The sequence below is a fragment of the Drosophila suzukii genome, chromosome 3 (assembly GCF_043229965.1).
Source record: "Drosophila suzukii chromosome 3, CBGP_Dsuzu_IsoJpt1.0, whole genome shotgun sequence".
Taxonomy (NCBI): Eukaryota; Metazoa; Arthropoda; class Insecta; order Diptera; family Drosophilidae; genus Drosophila; species Drosophila suzukii.
In genome coordinates, this window is record NC_092082.1 from 58,410,819 (window position 1) to 58,431,128 (window position 20,310).

A 20,310-nucleotide genomic window follows, 5' to 3' on the forward strand; every position below is an offset into this window, starting at 1 on the left:
CAGCTCCCTGAAGATCCTCGCCGCTCCCTGAAGATCCTCGCAGCTCCCTGAAGACGCTCGCTCGCTGCTCACTTGTCACGCTTGACTTGGTGACTGCTGGTAACGACTCGGAATCGCGAGGGGTATCGGCCGTACGGGCTTAGGGAAGCGTCACCGTTCTCAGACTAGGGTGAACAGAAGCTGCGCTCTACAGGATCGCTCCTTTCGACACACCGCCGCCTGTCCCTTGCTCTGTCCCGGATGGTCCCACTGGGTTTCTGCTCAGCCCGCGCGGACAGTCAAGGCGGAACGCCAGGAAGCTGCCTCGCGCCTTACTTCGCTTCCACGCCTAGTGTAAACGAACGTTCCACCCTAGCCTCACCCTTTTGCCTTTTGTCCGGGACGTTTCCGTGTGGCTTTTGGTACTCGGGGTTCGGGCACGCCGCTCGGACCTCGCAAGTCGAATCCGTAGGGCTCTCCTGGATAATTCCACTCGAGACCGTACCGATCGACCGCTCTCCCTTCTGGCTTGTTATACTCGTGGTTCGGGCACGCCGCTCCGGGACCTCGCAAGTCAAATCCGTAGGGCTCTCCTGGACAATTCCACTCGAGACCTTACCGATCGACCGCTCTCCCTTCTGGCTTGTTATACTCTTTCCAGGCGTAACGCCAGGACTTTGTGGACAGGGTTAATCGACCGCCTTGACCTAGCCGTGTGATGCCCTCTGGATCTCAGCTACCTGCGTCTCAATTCGGAGATTCCTGGTATCCCAATCCCGAACGTCTCGACGTAGCAATCTCGCTCCTTGTAGGCTCCCACGGCGCTGCTTCTCTGGCGACTCGACTTGTTGCTGCTCCCTTGTAGATTATCTGGTTGTTTGATTGTTCACTTTGGTATCTGAGTGATCTTGACGGTTTGACTCCTTGTGATCGACTGATCCAGCTGCCAGCGCTCTGCGGCCTTATATAGGGCCTCCGGGAACCGTTATTTCCCTTTTGCGCACGGCCCGCTGAATCTCTCCACTCTGGGTCCAAAGTCCGTGCCTCCTGGATGACCCACTTGTCGTTCCCGTACCGCTTCCAATCGATGCTCCGCCCACTGCTGCCATCCCGCTGATTCCCGTGATGCTTGTGGCACGCCTGTGTGCCGCTCCACCGCCGAGATGTGGCACTTCCTCTCCCGGTCCAAAGTTCACGGGAGAGTCCAAAGTCCGGTGGAGTTCCGTTACACGCTTTTGCACACGGCACTCTTGCCTTGCCCGCGAAGTCTCCACTCTCTCTCAATCTCCATCCTTGGTCTCCAAACTCTCTCGCTCTCCTTCATTGGTCTCCAAACTCTCTCGCTCTCCTTCGTTGGTCTCCGAACTCTCTCGCTCTCCTCGCCGCGCCGTTAGTACGCGAATTCGCCGCGTATCTGGCAAGCAACCGGCCATCTGCTGCTGTTTCTATTTGTGGGGAGTTATTCAACTCGATCGCACTTTCATCTAGTGCCAATCGATCGCCTATCGAGGCGCCCCCTTCCCTGGCTCATGGTGATTTTGCAACTTTCTAGGTAAGTTTTCGCATTTCCTCACTCCTTTCTATTTCATCCTTTCTCTCTCCACACGACCTCTCTCGCCTCTCGTCTCTCTCTCTCGCCCTTCAATCGCCCTCGGCCGGCTGAGCCTGGCTTTACGCTGGCAACACTCGAAAGCTGGTGCGGAGAGGACTTCGCATTTGCTTCGCTGCAGGTAAGAATTTTGGTGTCGCTTGGCTGCTTCCTGTATTAACCCAATATTGATTTCAGGACGCTGAAGCTGCCATGTATGCCCCTTACTTCTGGCCCCTGTTTCAGCCGCGTTTCCCGTTCTATGCCGGTTTTTTTTTTTAAACTCTGTTTTTCGTTTCATTTAACTTTTATTTCTGCTCCTCGAACACTCTCATGCCCGCCAGCCCCAACCGGACGCGGAACGCGCGCCCCTCTCTCCATACGCGCACGCTGCGCCTGCCGCCCAGGATGCGAGCCTCCTGTACCACCGGTGCCTCCGCGATCCCTTCGGGCCACTCCGGCTCCGCGATTTCTCGCCATCGCTGGCCCTCCGGCGCCGACACCGTCCGCGACAACTTCGGCCGGGCCACCACCTCGGACACTTCGGGCGCCGAGTGCTGCCGCTTGAGCGGAGGACGGCCGTTTTCCACGGGCTCAGGCCACACCCAGGGTCCTCGCTCCAGAGGCTCCGCGGTTACTGCGCTCCCGGTAGGCGTTGGCGTCGATGGTCCTGTCCTTGGCATCGTTGGTCCGGTGCTCGGCGTCGGTGGTGCCCACTGCTCCGGTCTGCCACGGGTCCTGGGGTCCAGCAGGCTCACCCGGGGACCACATTCTTCCCAGATCCGGGGTTCTTCCGTCGCTGCCGTCTCCTCCGCGGGTCCCTCCGGCCAGGTCCAGACAACCGTCTGCTGTCGCCACCTTACCCCTTCGGCCACGAACGTCCGGGTGCTGTGGCTCACGTGGGCCGCCGGTATGTCTGTCCGGATGTGTTGCTGCTGCGGTGGCTGCTGCTGCTGTGGTGGCTGCTGCTGCGGTGGTGGCTGCTGCTGCGGTGGCTGCTGCTGCGGTGGTGGCTGCTGCTGTGGTGGCTGCTGCTGCGGTGGCTGCTGCTGCTGCGGTGGCTGCTGCTGCGGTGGCTGCTGCTGCGGTGGTGGCTGCTGCGGTGGTGGCTGCTGCTGCGGTGGCTGCTGCTGCTGCGGTGGCTGCTGCTGCGGTGGCTGCTGCTGCGGTGGCTGCTGCTCGTGCCTCGGCGTGGGCGGTCGCGCTGGCGTCCACCGTGGTGACCCCTCGTACCGCGGTGTGGGCGGGATTTCGGGCAGCCACCGCGGAGGCGAGGGCGCCCAATCGTCTGCCACTTCTTGCGGCGTGGTGCAGGGTTCGGGCGCATACCTCGGCGTAGGTGGGTACCCCGGGTTTTCCCACAGCTGCGTCTCCTCCTCCTCGGCTATCCGTAGTTGGGCCTGCCACTCCGGCGTCTCCTCCATCTCCTTCAACCGCCGCTCCTCGTCTCGCCTTCGCGCCTCGCACTTGCGCCGGAACTCCCACAGCCTCGGCATGGCTAACGGGAGCCGGCTGGTCCTGGGGCGGCTCTTCACTGGCCCACTCCACCTGCGCCGCGCCAGTCGGGATGCGTCCGTCGGCCCGGTTGAACGCTTTGCGAAGCCGCCATCGCCGTTGCTCCACCCGTGGGTCCTCCACCAACTCGACGTCGCTGTCGGAGCTGATTACCGGATCGGGGACGCCCCGCCCGGAGATCCGCCGCGAGGTTCGGGTAGGCCGGGCTGCCGACCATCCTTGCCCCGGGCTAGATCCTCCGGACGGCTGGTGGGCAGCCATCATCCTGCGCGCTTCGCTTCTTGTCACACGTGTGCTCATGATTGCTCGTTGATTTTGATTGTGCAGCTGGAGCCTGGGCTCCCTTTAACGACACCTCGGTTCCGAGCCTTCCTCTTTGCTCAATCCCGCTATTTCCATCGGCCTCTCCTTCTTACTACCCAGATCTACGGTACAGCTCTCTGCTCTGTGCCGTCTTCCCCCTTCCTTCGGCAGACTTTTGATGCGTGTTTTTTCTTTTCCTCCGATCAGTCCCAATCGAGACCTTAGACGCTCTGGTTCGCTCCCTTTGTGTTCTTAACGTTCTCCTGATGTCCTTTATGTGTTTCATCGCGCCTTTGTAGGTGCCCTGTAGTATCCTTGGAGGTATCCTTGGAATTTGTTCGTAGTATCCTTTGGGAATCCTTGCAGGTATCCTTGGACTCTTTCCGTAGTACCCTTTGGGAATCCTTGGACGTATCCTTTGACTCCTTTCGTAGGATCCTTTGGGCATCCTTGGAGGTATCCTTGGAATCCTTTCGTAATACCCTTTGGGCATCCTTGGGGGTATCCTTGGACTCCTTTCGTAGTATCCTTTGGGCATCCTTGGAGGTATCCTTGGGATCCTTTCGTAGTGTCCTTTGGTCATCCTTGGAGGTATCCTTGGACACCCTTCGTAGTATCCTTTGGGCATCCTTGGAGGTATCCTTGGACACCCTTCGTAGTATTCTTTGGGCATCCTTGGAGGTATCCTTGGGATCCTTTCGTAGTGTCCTTTGGTCATCCTTGGAGGTATCCTTGGACACCCTTCGTAGTATCCTTTGGCCATCCTTGGAGGTATCCTTGGGATCCTTTCGTAGTATCCTTTGGTCATCCTTGTAGGTATCCTTGGACTTTTAATGTTGTTTTGCATCTGTTGTGTCTGCTTGCTATAGCCGCTCGCCTGTGTTTTCCGTTTGTTGCTGTTTCAGCTCGCTTACGTGGATGGTCCGCTCTTTCTTTGTGTTTATGTGTCTTATTTTGCAGATTACTGGTGACCCTATGACTTGGTAAGGTCCGTCGTGTCTTGGGGCCAATTTTGCTGCGAATCCCTCGGCCGCTTTTGATAAATGGTGTTCCTTGGCCCACACGACGTCACCCACCTTTGGCGTCCATTGCCTCCTCCTTAGGTTATAATGCCTAGCCTGGTCCTGGGATGCTTTCTCCAGGTTCCGCCTTACAATCTCGAAGATTTCCCTGAGTTTGTTAGCATTCTCTTCCGGGGTCTCTGTCGGTCGTCCGGTCCCTACGGTTTCTCTGTCGTATAGGGCGCTCGGTAGTCTTGGTTCTCTGCCTTGGGTAATGAACGACGGTGTGTAACCTGTGGATTCTGAAACGCTCGTGTTTACTGCCAGCATGATTTCTGGCCATTTTTCGTCCCAGTCTCTTTGGTTCTGCCCTGCGAACTGCGCAATCATTGTTTTCACCGTCCTATTGGCTCTCTCAGTCGGGTTCTCCTGTGGGGTGTATGGAGCTGTGAACTGTTGCCTGGCTCCCATTTCGGCCAGGAAACTCTTGAAGGTTTTGCTGGTAAACTGGACTCCGTTGTCCGTTATGACTATTTTGGAGACCCCATACCTCGCGATTATGCGTTCTTTGAAAGCTTTCTTTAGGGATTCGGCCGTCGCGCTTCGCAGCGGCACCAACTCAGTCCACTTGGAGAACCTGTCTATCAATACCAGCAGCATTTGGTTGCCGTGCTTCGAACGCGGCAGGGGTCCGACGAAGTCCGCACATACCGTAGCCCATGGTTCCTCTGGCACCTGCGTAAGCATTTTCCCAGCCATTTGCATCTGATTCGGCTTGAACCTCATGCATGTCTCGCATGCTCGCACGTGGGCTCGGGCGTCTCTGTGCATTCCTGGCCAGTAGTACCGGGCTGCCAGACGTGCTATTGTCTTTCGGCTTCCTACATGGCCAGCCGCCGGTGAGTCGTGGTTCTCCTTCAGCACCGTTTCCCGTAGAGCTTTCGGGACGCACATCTTTCATGTTGCAACATCTTCGCTGCCCGATCTATGAGGTATATTCCTGTAAAGGGTGTTACCCTCCATCACGTAGTCTGGATACTTTTGCGGCTGGGTCCTTATCTTTTCGCGCATTTCCAGAATCCAGCTGCATGCTGCAGAAGCTTCCGCCGCCGACGTCTCCTTGATCCCTCGAAGCGTTTCCGGCAGTGGCTGCCTTGACAAAGCGTCTGCCACCACGTTGAGTTGCCCTTTCCTGTACGCTATTTCGAAGTCGTACTGCTGCAACTCCAGGGCCCATCTGGCGATCCTCCCTGAAGGGCTCTCTATGCTGTTGAGCCACTTCAGTGCCATGTGGTCGGTTACTACTTTAAAGTGGTAACCTTCCAGATACGGCTTGAGCTTTCGGATTGCCCAGACGATTGCCAAGCACTCCTTCTCGGTTGTTGAGTAATTCTTCTCAGCGCCGTTGAGTGCTCGGCTTGAGTAAGAGATTACCTTTTCGCCTCGTTCAGTTTCCTGGGTCAAGATTGCCCCGATGCCGTAGTCGCTTGCGTCAGTTTGCAAGATGAATGGTTTGTCGAAGTCCGGGCATGCCAGTACGGGGTCTGCGACGAGTCTTGCCTTCACCTCTTCGAACGCCGTCTGATGTTCCTGTGTCCACACCCATTTATTGCCCTTGCGTAGCAGATCGTTGAGAGGTTTGACTATTTTTGCGAAGTCAGGTACAAACCGGCGGTACCATGATGCTACGCCCAGGTACTGTCGGAGCTCTCTTACTGTCGATGGTGGTTCTAGTTCGGCGATGGCTGCTACCTTTTCCGGATCCGTGCCTATTCCTTCGCTAGTCACTCGATGACCGAGATATAACAGCTCTTTCTTGAAAAATTGACACTTCTCCGGGTTTAATCTCAGATTTGCCTCCTTTAGTCGTCGGAATACTTCCTTTAGGTTGGCCTTATGTTCTTCCAGCGAGCGCCCGATCACTATGATGTCGTCCTGGTAAGCAAATGCGTGCGGCGACATTTCTGGGCCGATCACCCGGTCCAGCACCCGTTGAAAGGTCGCAGACGCCGAATGAAGTCCGAATGGCATTACTTTCCATTGGAACAAACCTTTCCCCGGCACTGTAAATGCCGTATACTGCCTGCTGTCCGCTTTCAGTGGGATTTGCCAGTACCCATCCTTTAGGTCCAAGCTGCTGATGTACCGTGCTTCCCTCAGTTGGTCGAGAATATAATTTATTCGGGGCATCTGGTAGGCATCCTTTACAGATTTGGCGTTTATTTGCCTAAAGTCGGCGCACAGTCTCCATTTGCCCGTCTTTTTTCTAACCATCACGATGGGAGAACTGTATGGGCTTGTTGAGTGTTCTATGTATCCCATTTGGAGAAGCTCGTCCACCCTCGCATTGATCTCCCCTTGAACTTTCGGATTCTTGGGATAGTATCGCTGCTTTATTGGTTTGTCGTCTTTCATCGTAATCTGATGCTCTGCCATGTTTGATGTTCCCTTCATGCTGCTGAAAGTCGATAGCTCTGACTCCAGGAATCTCGTCGTGTCGTCATCTTCGCTTGCCCGTTGTACGACTGCCACCGACAACTTTTCCTCGAGCCATCCCTTGTGACGATTCCTGGCCGGTATTATCACTTCGTGTCCAGCGCACTTAATTTCGGTACCGACTTGCGTTAGAAAGTTCCATCCCAACACCAATGAATCCACTACTCCTGGTAGTATCAGCAGGCTCATGCTCAGTCGCTTGTTCCCGAACGCGATTTCCACCTCCAGCTGCTCATCGATTCCGCCACATCTTCCGTCTGCCAACCTAACTTGCCGTCGTATCCTCGTAATCTTTCCGAGGGCAGCCAGGTCGTCCGCCAGCTCTTTGCTTATAAAGCTTGCTGTTGCCCCGGTGTCGATTGTGGCCTTGTATGTGCCCCCACCAATCGTCACCGCTGCGGACAACTGCTGCTCCTCCTCGATCAGCTTTCCCGTTAGTTTGGAGAGGTAGCATCTTGCGACCCGCACGCCTCTCTGCGGCTGAGATCGCTGGGCATTTCCCGCCTGCTGGCAGCATTCAACGCTCCTGACGCCTTCTCTCCCGCACACCCAGCAGAACAACAGGCGTTGGTGCCGACATCCCCGCGCCCAGTGTCCATGACCGCCGCACTTTCGGCAGGCCTCCTGGGGGTCTGTGATGTGTGTCGTTTCACGAGGCCTTTGTGTTGTACTTGGTGGCCTCCAAACATTGTTTGCTGGTTGCATCTGTTGCTGTTGTGGTGGTGTCCATTGGCCTCCGCGTGGTGCTCCTGTTGCCTGCTGCCGTGGTACTTGGTTAGGTGGCGACCATTGGTCGTTTCCCCGCGTCTCCTGGATTCCTGTCTCTTCGCATCTTCTGCATGTTACCTGCGCTGGCGATGCCGACTTGTTCTTCGAGAATTTGTTTTCCTGCGCGAACGCTTCCCGCTCCTTTTCGAGTTCTTCATACTCGTCTGCTAATATCATCAGCGTGTCCAGGTCCGACACTTTGTATGCCCTTAGGAAGATCCTTAGACTGGGGGTGCAGTTCTCCTTGATGATTCTTAGGGTCTCTATAGCGGAGTAATTAAGTGGCCTCACCATCGTCTGTATGTCGATCATGTAGTCCTTGAACGACTCGCTGAAGCCTTGCTTCCTTTGCCGGACCTGGTCCGCCAGCCTGGTGAAGAAATCTCTTGGCAGGAAATATGTGTGGAAACTTTCAATGAATTCTGCCCAAGTTCTCCACTGCTTATTGTTGGCGATGAACCATTTCAAAGCCCTTCCTTTTAGCAACTCCGGCATCGCTCGAGGGATCATATCGAGCTCCAAACCGTACGTGTTGGCGGACCATTCTACTTGCTCCAGGAACTCGAATGGTTTTTCCGCCCCGTCGAACCTGAACGACCATTCACGGACCTGTTTAGCGACCTTTGCATAGTCCGACTGGCTTGGTCTCGGGGTTAGCGCTGCTGCTTTCTTTTCTTGGCTTGATTCTCTCCTGTGGGCCTCTTTTTGCATGTTGTCAATGCTCAGGCTTGCCACGAAGTTGTCCCCTTCAGCGTTCGTTAGCGTAATGCTTGGGCCAGCTCTGTCGTAGTATGTTGCCTCCAGCTCGGCCCAGATGTCGACGAGTTGTGGATCATTCTCTGTTTCGGAGTAGTATTCCGATAGTGCCTTCCTCATGTCGTCTAGCCTGCCCTCCAGGGCGACATTGAGCCTCTGTGCGACATGGGCGAAGTCTTCCTTCTTGAGGCGGTAAATCCACTTCTTTCCAATTTTTACTGTGCTGTTCTCACTGTTGGGACAATCACGTTGGGCGCCAGATGTAACGAACTGATTTTTTTATTGTCTGCTCGCTACGAGATTCGTGCGGCTAGCTCAGTATATTTTGTGTTCGTCCCACCAAATTTATATTAACGTGACCGCCCAGTAGCTCAGTGAGAAAGCACAGAATTCACGGGTTCGTATTGGGTTTTATTGCGGGTATATTATTACAAGTGTCTTAGCCGCTTGGTTGGCTTTGACTCGTTGCTTGTGACCTACGGTGCTTCCGACGGTCCTGGATGACTCTACGACCTCTCGCCTTGATGACTCGGTGCTCCAGTCCTGTAGCTCCCTGAAGATACTCGCAGCTCCCTGAAGATCCTCGCCGCTCCCTGAAGATCCTCGCAGCTCCCTGAAGATGCTCGCTCGCGGTTCACTTCTCACGCGTGACTTGGTGACTGCTGGTAACGACTCGGACTCGCGAGGGGTATCGGCCGTACGGGCTTAGGGAAGCGTCACCGTTCTCAGACTAGGGTGAACAGAAGCTGCGCTCTCCAGGATCGCTCCTTTCGACACACCGCCGCCTGTCCCTTGCTCTGTCCCGGATGGTCCCACTGGGTTTCTGCTCAGCCCGCGCGGACAGTCAAGGCGGAACGTCAGGAAGCTGCCTCGCGCCTTACTTCGCTTCCACGCCTAGTGTAAACGAACGTTCCACCCTAGCCTCACCCTTTTGCCTTTTGTCCGGGACGTTTCCGTGTGGCTTTTGGTACTCGGGGTTCGGGCACGCCGCTCCGGGACCTCGCAAGTCGAATCCGTAGGGCTCTCCTGGATAATTCCACTCGAGACCGTACCGATCGACCGCTCTCCCTTCTGGCTTGTTATACTCGTGGTTCGGGCACGCCGCTCCGGGACCTCGCAAGTCGAATCCGTAGGGCTCTCCTGGACAATTTCACTCGAGACCTTACCGATCGACCGCTCTCCCTTCTGGCTTGTTATACTCTTTCCAGGCGTAACGCCAGGACTTTGTGGACAGGGTTAATCGACCGCCTTGACCTAGCCGTGTGATGCCCTCTGGATCTCAGCTACCTGCGTCTCAATTCGGAGATTCCTGGTATCCCAATCCCGAACGTCTCGACGTAGCAATCTCGCTCCTTGTAGGCTCCCACGGCGCTGCTTCTCTGGCGACTCGACTTGCTGCTGCTCCCTTGTAGATTATCTGGTTGTTTGATTGTTCACTTTGGTATCTGAGTGATCTTGACGGTTTGACTCCTTGTGATCGACTGATCCAGCTGCCAGCGCTCTGCGGCCTTATATAGGGCCTCCGGGAACCGTTATTTCCCTTTTGCGCACGGCCCGCTGGATCTCTCCACTCTGGGTCCAAAGTCCGAGCCTCCTGGATGACCCACTTGTCGTTCCCGTACCGCTTCCAATCGATGCTCCGCCCACTGCTGCCATCCCGCTGATTCCCGTGATGCTTGTGGCACGCCTGTGTGCCGCTCCACCACCGAGATGTGGCACTTCCTCTCCCGGTCCAAAGTTCACGGGAGAGTCCAAAGTCCGGTGGAGTTCCGGCACTCTTGCCTTGCCCGCGAAGTCTCCACTCTCTCTCGATCTCCATCCTTGGTCTCCAAACTCTCTCGCTCTCCTTCATTGGTCTCCAAACTCTCTCGCTCTCCTTCCTTGGTCTCCAAACTCTCTCGCTCTCCTCGCCGCGCCGTTAGTACGCGAATTCACCGCGTATCTGGCAAGCGGCCGGCCATCTGCTGCTGTTTCTATTTGTGGGGAGTTATTCAACTCCTCACAAAAGTAAATTGGATGCTATTAGCAAACACAAATTTTCTATGAACATATGTATGTATGCTGGTATAGCTACACAGAGAGAATTATTCAAGTATTTTGCACTAAAATGAAGAATTTTTTAAATCAAAAATTTAGCTTTAACAAAAATGTTTACTTCGAGTGGAAAATACTCACTTTCCGTACAAAATGTCTCAAAAAGTATGTACTTAGCTTGTCAACATTTGTGCTCTTACTTTTAATTTATTATGTTTTTAATTTTATTATGTAATACAGTTACATATATTCCTACATAATATTTTTTATTTATGTTTGTGTTCCATGTTCTAGGTTGTGACTTTTTTTCCTAGCTGCCTGGTCTAGCGAAGGGCAAAGAGGCTGAAAAGAAACAGTTATTGTTAGCAAATATTGTAAGTATATATGGAAAGATAAGCATTAAACAATAAAATTAGAGTGATATTAAATGTACATTTGAAAGCAATTTGAAAATTATATGTGTATGTATGTATGTACAATGTACCAAACTAGACACGTGGGATAAACTTCCGTTTAGCTCCAGACTTTGTTCGAACTTTCCATATCGACATGTTTTTGGGTCCTGATTATGGGAAAAATAGTAAAAGTTGGCGTAAATAACGGGATCGGAAAATAACGGTGAAAACCGTAAAATTATTGATTTTTTGCTGCTTTTTCCGAAAATATAACGAAAATCATAAAATGTTTCAGACAAAAACAAAAATATTTATAAAACTGATTGTTTGTGCCTAACCGAAGTAGACACTTCCGGGTCACACCGCGGGACAAGGGGGTAATGAGCACTTGTCGCTGGCACGGGGACGCTTTGCTGGCAGGACGATCGCGTCGCGGCAATGGTAACGAAGGTTACTGTGATGCCGGACCACAGGCGATGCTGGAGCTGCGCTGAGGGTAAGCTAACGTGGTTAGCTGCTAGTTGAGATAGTGTATTACGAGCCCTATTCCCAGATGTAGGAAGTAGAACCGCGGAGTTAAGAGGTGTGTTGATAACTGTTTTATTCTTCATTTGGAACATGTTTATATACTACTTGGAACACGGAAGTTTAGTGTAATGATTAGTGAAGTAAGCTATATTCTAAAGTAGATCAGGGAATAATGATTATGGTAGCAGTTTGCGTAGTTGGCTTTGCGTAGTTGGCTGACACTGCAAAATGTGCTGACTGCATTGGCCGGTCAGTGTGCCGTTGAGTCGGTGAGACGGTGAGTTAGTGAGACATATAATATGCTGATCAGCAATTCTCATATGCAGTGGGTGCTACTGAGCGCCTGGTACTGTTCCCAAACTTGGCTACTGCTTGATTTGTTGGGTGTGGTCATGTTGAGTACCTTTGGGTACGAACATTCTCCCCCCCATTGAGGGGTACCCTCAATTAGGTCGTGATGTCGGTCAGCCCTTGACCGAATTGTATCGGAAGCACCTAACAAATCATTGACCAAGGTGGATCGTTCCTTCAACTGAGGTTCATGTTTGTGATTCAGGTCCTTCACATCTTCTTGATGCTGCTTAACACTCCCCTTTGCGATAAAATTGACATTACCGTGGGGACTGAAATTGTGCCCTCGTAGAACTCGATCATTTGGCACGTCTATGGTATGTGGACGTTCTGCAACAAAACTAAGATCTTTCTTGGTTAAGTTTAGAAATGGTGAACCAAAGTCAGCCTTCTTGTAGGTTTCAAATTGATGAGAAGTCGGTTCTATATTCATCGGATTTTTATCTTTTGTTGGCTCATAAGCAGCGTTCGGTCCTGCAAAATCACCTCTGCCTTCTACCAAAATAGGGTTGATTTCCGTATCAGATGAGGTTTCTTTATTGAGATAACCTGTGATTACATAACCAAGCCTAGTGCCTTGTGCCAAGGGTTTATTAGGTCCTAGTTTAAGAAGTTCACCGGTTATTACACGAGAATACACCTCAGACCCTAAAGTTAGGTCAATGGGTCCAGGTTGCCGAAAGTCAGGATCTGCTAATGGCAGTCCCTCGGGAATATTAAGATCGGTTGTAATCGGTACTGACGGTTGGTCTGTAATGACTGTGGGCATAATAAATACCTCTAATAGTTTTTCAAACCCTGATGTACAGGATGAGAGCTTTAGTGTTGATCTAATTGCTGTTGATATCTTTCCTCCGATTCCAGATATTTCAATCGGTGAACCTTCCTTAAGAGATAGCAGATCTGCCATTCTCCTTGAGATAAGATTCACCTGTGATCCACCATCTATTACAGCGCGACATGTTTGTAACTGACCGTTTGGCCCTTGTAATGAGACCTTCGCGGTCGCGAGCAGAGTATATCCTCCTACGTTGTCGTAGCCTGCAATGGTTACTGCGCCGGCCACTGGATTGCTAGTTGGTCCTTTGTGTAACAGTGAATGGTGCCGTTGCTGGCAGACTCGACAATTGGTCGGTGATCCACAGTTTTCAACCATATGAGCTGTAGACAAACAATTTGTGCATGCTCCTATTTGAATAATGGCTTGGCGCCGTGTTTTGGGGTCCATTTCCTGGAACCGGCTACATGCTCTAAGATTATGTGGTCCTAGGTGACAAATCTTACAGCTCTCTTCGTTGTGAACTGACTGATGGCGTAGTGTTGCTGTAGGTTGAGCGCTTATCGTCTCCAGCATGCAAGCGCGCCGTTCAATAAACGTTAGTACACTCCTTAACGTTGGAATTTCCGTTGGTGCATCCGCTGAATTTTCTAGAGCAGCTAGAGATTGCTGGTCTAGTTTTCTTCTGATAAGAAAACACAGGATTGGATCCCAGGATTTTGTGCTGATATCGAGGTTTTTAAGAGTACTCATTGAGTTTTTTATAGTGTCATGTAAGGCCCTTAGTTGGCGCGAGGAGCCGTCTATAGGCCTATGGTCAATAATTTTTGCTATGGCGGCGAATACTAATATTTTGCCGTTCTGGTACCTGGCCTTCAACCGCAACCAGGTGTCGTCATAGCCACCCTGTGAGAAGGCTGTGTCTGTCAAGACGTTCCTCGCTTCACCACGAAGCGAACTCTGTAGAATATGTAGTTTTTGACTGGCCGAATATGGTTTGTTATGTACCAATTCCACAAAGAGATCATGGAACCGTGGCCAGTCTAGATACTCGCCGTTGAACTCCGGAATGCTAATTGGCGGAAGTGCCAAGTTTAGGCTCATTGGCGCGTCGTTTTCTCGAAGCAGGTTCATTTCGTATTCCTCGTATAATGTGTGGAATTGAGCTAGCTCTGCTTCTGCCAGGGCTGCGGCCCCAGGTGTGCTGTCCAATTCGTCGTGGGCTTGCCTCAGTAACGCCCAATGGAGATCCAGGTGCCTTTGTAAGGCTGGGGTGACGGTTGGGGCGTTCGAGGCTAATGTTAATGATGACTCCAATTCGTTGCATCTTCGCTGCAACTGTCGGATCACCGTGTCAATTGCGGAATCTCCTTTGACTTGATCTCTTGTTGTGATCTTGATGTTGGCCGACGTTCGTCTCGGGGCCTTCGGAAGCCCGCTTCCATTCGGCATGTTGTCCAGAAAGATATTCTGATATTTTTCGACCAGCTCCTTAAGTGCTACTAATCGTGAAGAGTACTCACTTCCAGTGGGTAATGCCGCTTGCTGAACTTCTTCATCTAGGTCGCAAAACTGCTGCCAGAGATCGTTTAACTGATTTAGCTTACCGGAATAGTAGCCGTCTCGGTGGCGTCGGTCGGCAGAATCCTTGCCATAATTCTTAATGAGCTGTTGGATTTTCGCTTGCAGCTCGTTTTGGGTGTCTAGTAATCGATTGTGTAGATCGATTCTTGTGTGACTTGTTTCCTCTATGAATGAAGTAGACATTTTGTGTGTCTTGGAAACAAAGAATCCTGTGAAGCTGGATGAAGCTGAGTATCCTGCGAAGCTGGATGAAGATGAAGTTCCTGTGAAGCTGGATGAAGCTGAAGTTCCTGTGACGCTGGAAGAAGAAGCGTATCCTGTGAAGCTGGATGAAGCTGAAGTTCCTGTGACGCTGGAAGAAGAAGCGAATCCTGTGAAGCTGGATGAAGCTGAAGTTCCTGTGACGCTGGAAGACGAAGCGTATCCTGTGAAGCTGGATGAAGCTGAAGTTCCTGTGACGCTGGAAGAAGAAGCGAATCCTGTGAAGCTGGATTAAGCTGAAGTTCCTGTGACGCTGGAAGAAGAAGCGTATCCTGTGAAGCTGGATTAAGCTGAAGTTCCTGTGACGCTGGAAGAAGAAGCGTATCCTGTGAAGCTGGATTAAGCTGAAGTTCCTGTGACGCTGGAAGAAGAAGCGTATCCTGTGAAGCTGGATTAAGCTGAAGTTCCTGTGACGCTGGAAGACGAAGCGTATCCTGTGAAGCTGGATTAAGCTGAAGTTCCTGTGACGCTGGAAGAAGAAGCGAATCCGGTGAAGCTGGATTAAGCTGAAGTTCCTGTGACGCTGGAAGAAGAAGCGTATCCTGTGGAGCTGGATAAAGCTGTGAGTCCTTCAGTGGGAAGGGGGTTGCTTGAGTGTGATCCTTTGTTGTTAAAGGATCACGTCGGGGTCACCAATGTTTGTGCCTAACCGAAGTAGACACTTCCGGGTCACACCGCGGGACAAGGGGGTAATGAGCACTTGTCGCTGGCACGGGGACGCTTTGCTGGCAGGACGATCGCGTCGCGGCAATGGTAACGAAGGTTACTGTGATGCCGGACCACAGGCGATGCTGGAGCTGCGCTGAGGGTAAGCTAACGTGGTTAGCTGCTAGTTGAGATAGTGTATTACGAGCCCTATTCCCAGATGTAGGAAGTAGAACCGCGGAGTTAAGAGGTGTGTTGATAACTGTTTTATTCTTCATTTGGAACATGTTTATATACTACTTGGAACACGGAAGTTTAGTGTAATGATTAGTGAAGTAAGCTATATTCTAAAGTAGATCAGGGAATAATGATTATGGTAGCAGTTTGCGTAGTTGGCTTTGCGTAGTTGGCTGACACTGCAAAATGTGCTGACTGCATTGGCCGGTCAGTGTGCCGTTGAGTCGGTGAGACGGTGAGTTAGTGAGACATATAATATGCTGATCAGCAATTCTCATATGCAGTGGGTGCTACTGAGCGCCTGGTACTGTTCCCAAACTTGGCTACTGCTTGATTTGTTGGGTGTGGTCATGTTGAGTACCTTTGGGTACGAACACTGATCTTTTTTGTTATAATTATTTTTTGCAAAAACTTAATGAATTTCGAAAAAAACCTTAAATAAATATTTTAGATAGGAGGGGAACATTTAAAAAATTTTGCTATATCCCGCCATAAAAATGGCCTCAGATTGAGTAGATTAATGGATAACAGCATTTTAGGTGATGGACCTTTTTCGATTTTTATTACGATATATCCTTTTTCCCAAGTTACAAAATAAAATCAGGTACACACATACTAACCGAAGACAGTACTATGACCCGTGAAAGTAAAACGCCGCAGGCAAACAATTTTGCTTACGACATTAGAAATGCTTTTTATATAAATTTTTATAATACATTTTTTCGCGTTAAAATTTGAATTTGAATTTGATTTTTTAACTTTATTTTTAAGTACGATAACTGAAATGCTTTTGCCAACATTTAAATTTTGCTTATACTTTTCATTTAGACTTTATTATTTTAATTTCGTGTTCTTAAAAATGTTAATACCGTTCTTGTGTTTTGGTTTGTTTGGATGTGTTTGGATATAACAACAAGCTTTCGGGCGATATATCGGGCAAAATGACGCAAGTGCGTTTCAACGGTTTCTTATTTTCAAACCTTGTGAAAATATAATCTTATTAAGCGTTTTTAACGAAAACTATTAGTTTTACGGAATAAATGTATAAAACATAAATTACTGAATTCTTTAATAGCATTCATTTTTCCCTGGCAAACTTTTTGGTTAAGTATATATATTTGAAGATATTCACAAAAAACAGTTTTTACAGTTATTTTCCATGATCCCGTTATTTGCGACAACTTTGACTATTTTTCCCGTAATAAGGATCTTGAAAGTTTGGACGAAATCAGGCGTTGAAGCTAAGCGGAAGTTCACCCGACACGTGCTTCACGCCACTTACAATCACACATACATATTGATATACACGCCTTGGCAACATTTTTGCAGTGTTTGTTTATTGTATTATTATTTAGCACATTATAAATACAGTTCAAATTAAAAAACTCTTCCTCGAGGTACGTTAGATTCGCACGAATGTCTGATTCACAAAAATGGTTTTTAGCTATGTGTTAAGCGCACGTCTTGACTTTGCTAAATCACACGGCAAATGACAGTCACACAAATGCGGCGCGCACCACTTTACACACCCAATAGTGAGAAAGAGACAAACATATACGCAAAGAACTAAAGGCAGCTCATTTCCCGTCTCGTTTGCTTAAGTGATTTAATAGAAGTAATCTAGATCTCATTATGAGACTATTCAATTCTTTTTTGAGTTATTCATTACTCAATATGTGACTCTTTTTCTTAAGTTGGAAATTGAATAGAACATTTCCTCAAAATGAGAATTTTGTAATCAATTTATGTTTTTTTTCCTAAAAAGAGTCCATTATTTCTCAATACGACTTTTTTCCCAAATGTTGTAGTTAAATTCAGTACATCCTCAAATTGTAACTGCGCAATTTGCATTCAGATTAATTTTAATCGTTGTCGTTGATTTAAAAAAAATATAACTTTTATTTTAAAATTTTATTTTATTGGTGATTGACCTTAATTCACAAACTCACTATTACATCAACACATATATATTTTTATACCCGTTACTCGTAGAGTAAAAGGGTATACTAGATTCGTCGGAAAGTATGAAACCGGCAGAAGGAAGCGTTTCCGACCCCATAAAGTACATATATTCTTGATTAGGATCTATCTAGCCATGTCCGTCTGTCCGTCTGTCTGTCCGGATGAACGCTGAGATCTCGGAAACTATAAAAGCTAGGCTATTGAGATTTGGCGTGCAGATTCCTGAGCTTCTTACGCAGCAGAGTGCTACGCCCACTCTAACGCCCACAAACCGCTTAAAACTGTGACTCCTACAGTTTTGATGCTAAAATAAAAATTTTAACTGAAATGTATTGTTCTCATCAATTCCTATCGATTGACCTAAAAAAAGTTTGTCACGCCCACTATAACGCCCACAAACTGCCCAACTCTGTGAAGCCCACAATTTTCATGCTAGATAAAAAATCTTAACTGAAATGTATTGGTCTCGTCAATACCTATCGATTGATCCAAAGTTATTAATTTGCCGCGCCCACTCTAACGCCCATAACGCTTAAATCTGTCTACCACCGGTAGGTGGCGCATTTTAATCTCGCTTTGCTGCTTGCATATCTCCATTTAGCTGAGTAACGGGTATCTGATAGTCGAGGTACTCGACTATAGCGTTCTTCCTTGTTTATTAATAAGGTATGACCGATCGTGGCTTCAATCCGAAATATACAGACTTCTTAGTTCTAAACGAACCTCGGCCAGAAGCTTTTCTTTCTCAAGTTTATTGGTTTATTTATGTTAGCAGAACGGTCAAGCGCGGCCCACGAAGTTAATGGAAAAAGCAAAGCATAGCATAATTTTAAGCAAAGGTAAAGGCAATGTCGCTGAAGGCAAGGGCAATATAGCTGAGATTGAATTAAAAAATTTGTTTAAAAGTTCCATAAGTGGAACCGATTCACGGGTTGGATTACTTGCGCGCACAGTGATACACAACATAACCACAAGTGTATACATGCGCAATATATATAATTTTACAAATGTAATATATTGTGATTGTTATTCGCAGCCATCTTAAGCACGACATAAATGTAAAGGTTACATGTTTGTATAGTATTAATAAAAATCGTTTCTTGCTTTAGGTGCTGGGGTTTCTTAAGAGTGCCTTCAATATATAAATAATGATTAAATTAAAGAGGTCATCACACCGATTGGGCCCCGTGTGCTTTTTAGGGTCAGGTTGACGGAGTATCAGAAATCCAGGTAAGAAATATAGATATTTAAAGTTAAATTTGTATCTTTAAAATATTCTTACAGTCTCAAGTGCCGACTCCAGTTCCAGTTAGGAAAAAAGAATTAAACACATTTTTAAATGAAACGACCAATAAAGTGCTGAAAAAGGTAATCTCATCTTATTCAAATTAACTTTTTCCGAGAACCAATTATTTAATATTAGCTAACAAAAAATTTCATATTTTTCATAGAACTTGCTTTTCGTACTGCAATCGGCTGAAGTTGGCCGCGGTTTACTAAACAATAAAGTGTTGACGGAAAATCAAAGGAATTCCATAATTAACATCATTATAGAAGAAATTTTAAAAACAATATTTTTGTTCAAGCCGCAGAATTTTGTAATTCGTTGGACGAGCTCATTAACATTTTTCCTTGCGAAGCGCAAAGCCAGGTTATACTTAAACCATAATCAAAAATGATGTTAATGTAATAGTAATTTAGACGGTTTATTTGTTGTTTTATATTGTTTTAAATGATTTTTATTTCCTGGTTCTTCACATGCGTGTGTTCTTGAACAGATCCGACGAAAAGTGTGTTTTTTTTGTCCGCGTTTCAAGATTGCCACACATTTTTTTACGTTCTGCGTTGCCAGATCGCATACTTAAATGTAGTATTTTAATACTGTACATAGTTTTACAATAAATACTTAATCTATCTTGTTTATATGTTTATCTTATAATCTAATTTTAAATATTGGTTGTTGTTTAAGATATTAACAAAGAATTATCTTACATTAACTTTATTTTTAAACATTCTGCTTTTGTCTTAAGGACTATTATATTGAAACTTTGTTACGCCCTTCCGCCATGATAAAAATTTAATTATGATATTATAAATTTATAAATTTAAATAGCTTCTGGGAGCGAGATCGATGCGATGTTGAATCCAAGAACGGTTCTTCTCGAAATCGAGATCGATGCAATGTTGAAACCAAGAACGATTCATACTGAAATCAAGACCGATTCGATGTTGAAACCAAGAACGGTTCTTCTTGAAGTCGAGATCGATGCGGTGTTGAAACCGAGAACGACTTATACCGAAAACATGATTGAAGCGATGTTGAATCCGAGAACGGCTCTTGTCGAAATCGAGATCGACCATTCTCAAAAGCCCGTTCGCAAACCAAGAAGGACTTTTAGTATTAATCTCACTTTTGTGATCGAAAATACTTTTTTCTCTGAGTGTAGGTGGCTGTGCGCTATGGACGCAACTCGATTGAGCGAAGTCCGGGCTGCCGACGGCTTCGTGCTTGGGAATAGACGGGGTGTGGGTATACAGCTGCTACCTGGCCTCAAGCCATCCCCTCGTCATTAATTGAACTCACGAATCGCGAGTAGCGAACTTGCACGTCAAGCCTGATGTAGGATTATCGACATCGAAACAATAAGCGACCACGAGACCATCCAGGTCTTATTCGGAGAGGAAACCAGGCTCATGCCCACTCCGACTTTAGCAAGGAAGGCTTATCGCCAGGAAACCTTCAGTGCTCCAGCCTTTGCGATTGCGCTGGAAGACCTGAACCTAAACGGGGTGGATAGCGCCAATGAAGGATCAAGTAATCTGGCAGCCGACGTCGAGAATGCCTGCGATAAAAGCATACAGCAGCGGAAAAGGTATCGGAAGCACAACGAACCTGTTTTTTGTGGAACGAGGATATAGTTATCCTTCGCGCTAGATATTTTCAAGCAAGAAGTCAAGTCCAAAGAGCTCGTCACTTTCCGAGACTCAAGGGCAGGTTCAGGACTGACAGGTAGGCCTTCAAGAAGGCGATCAGGGACAGCAAAAGAGAGTGCTTTCTTAAGCTGTGCGACGAAGCGGAAAACGACCCGCGGGGCGGGGCCTACCGAACGGTGGTAAAAGGCGTTAGTG

General features: G+C 48.4%; 1 long non-coding RNA gene across 2 annotated transcripts in view; it reads left to right on the plus strand.

The window, feature by feature from the left end:
* LOC118879682 (uncharacterized) overlaps nucleotides 1–19,083 on the plus strand; it is a 32,487-nt gene extending 13,404 nt beyond the window's left edge. Inside the window, exons 4-7 of one of the 2 annotated variants that reach the window (XR_011604088.1) lie at nucleotides 10,735–10,814; nucleotides 18,291–18,411; nucleotides 18,466–18,549; nucleotides 18,633–19,083. This is a non-coding gene — a long non-coding RNA (uncharacterized lncRNA). The remainder of the gene's footprint in view (nucleotides 1–10,734; nucleotides 10,815–18,290; nucleotides 18,412–18,465; nucleotides 18,550–18,632) is intronic. The other variant, XR_010655241.2, reaches the window with a different exon arrangement.
* Nucleotides 19,084–20,310: the final 1,227 nt, after the last annotated feature.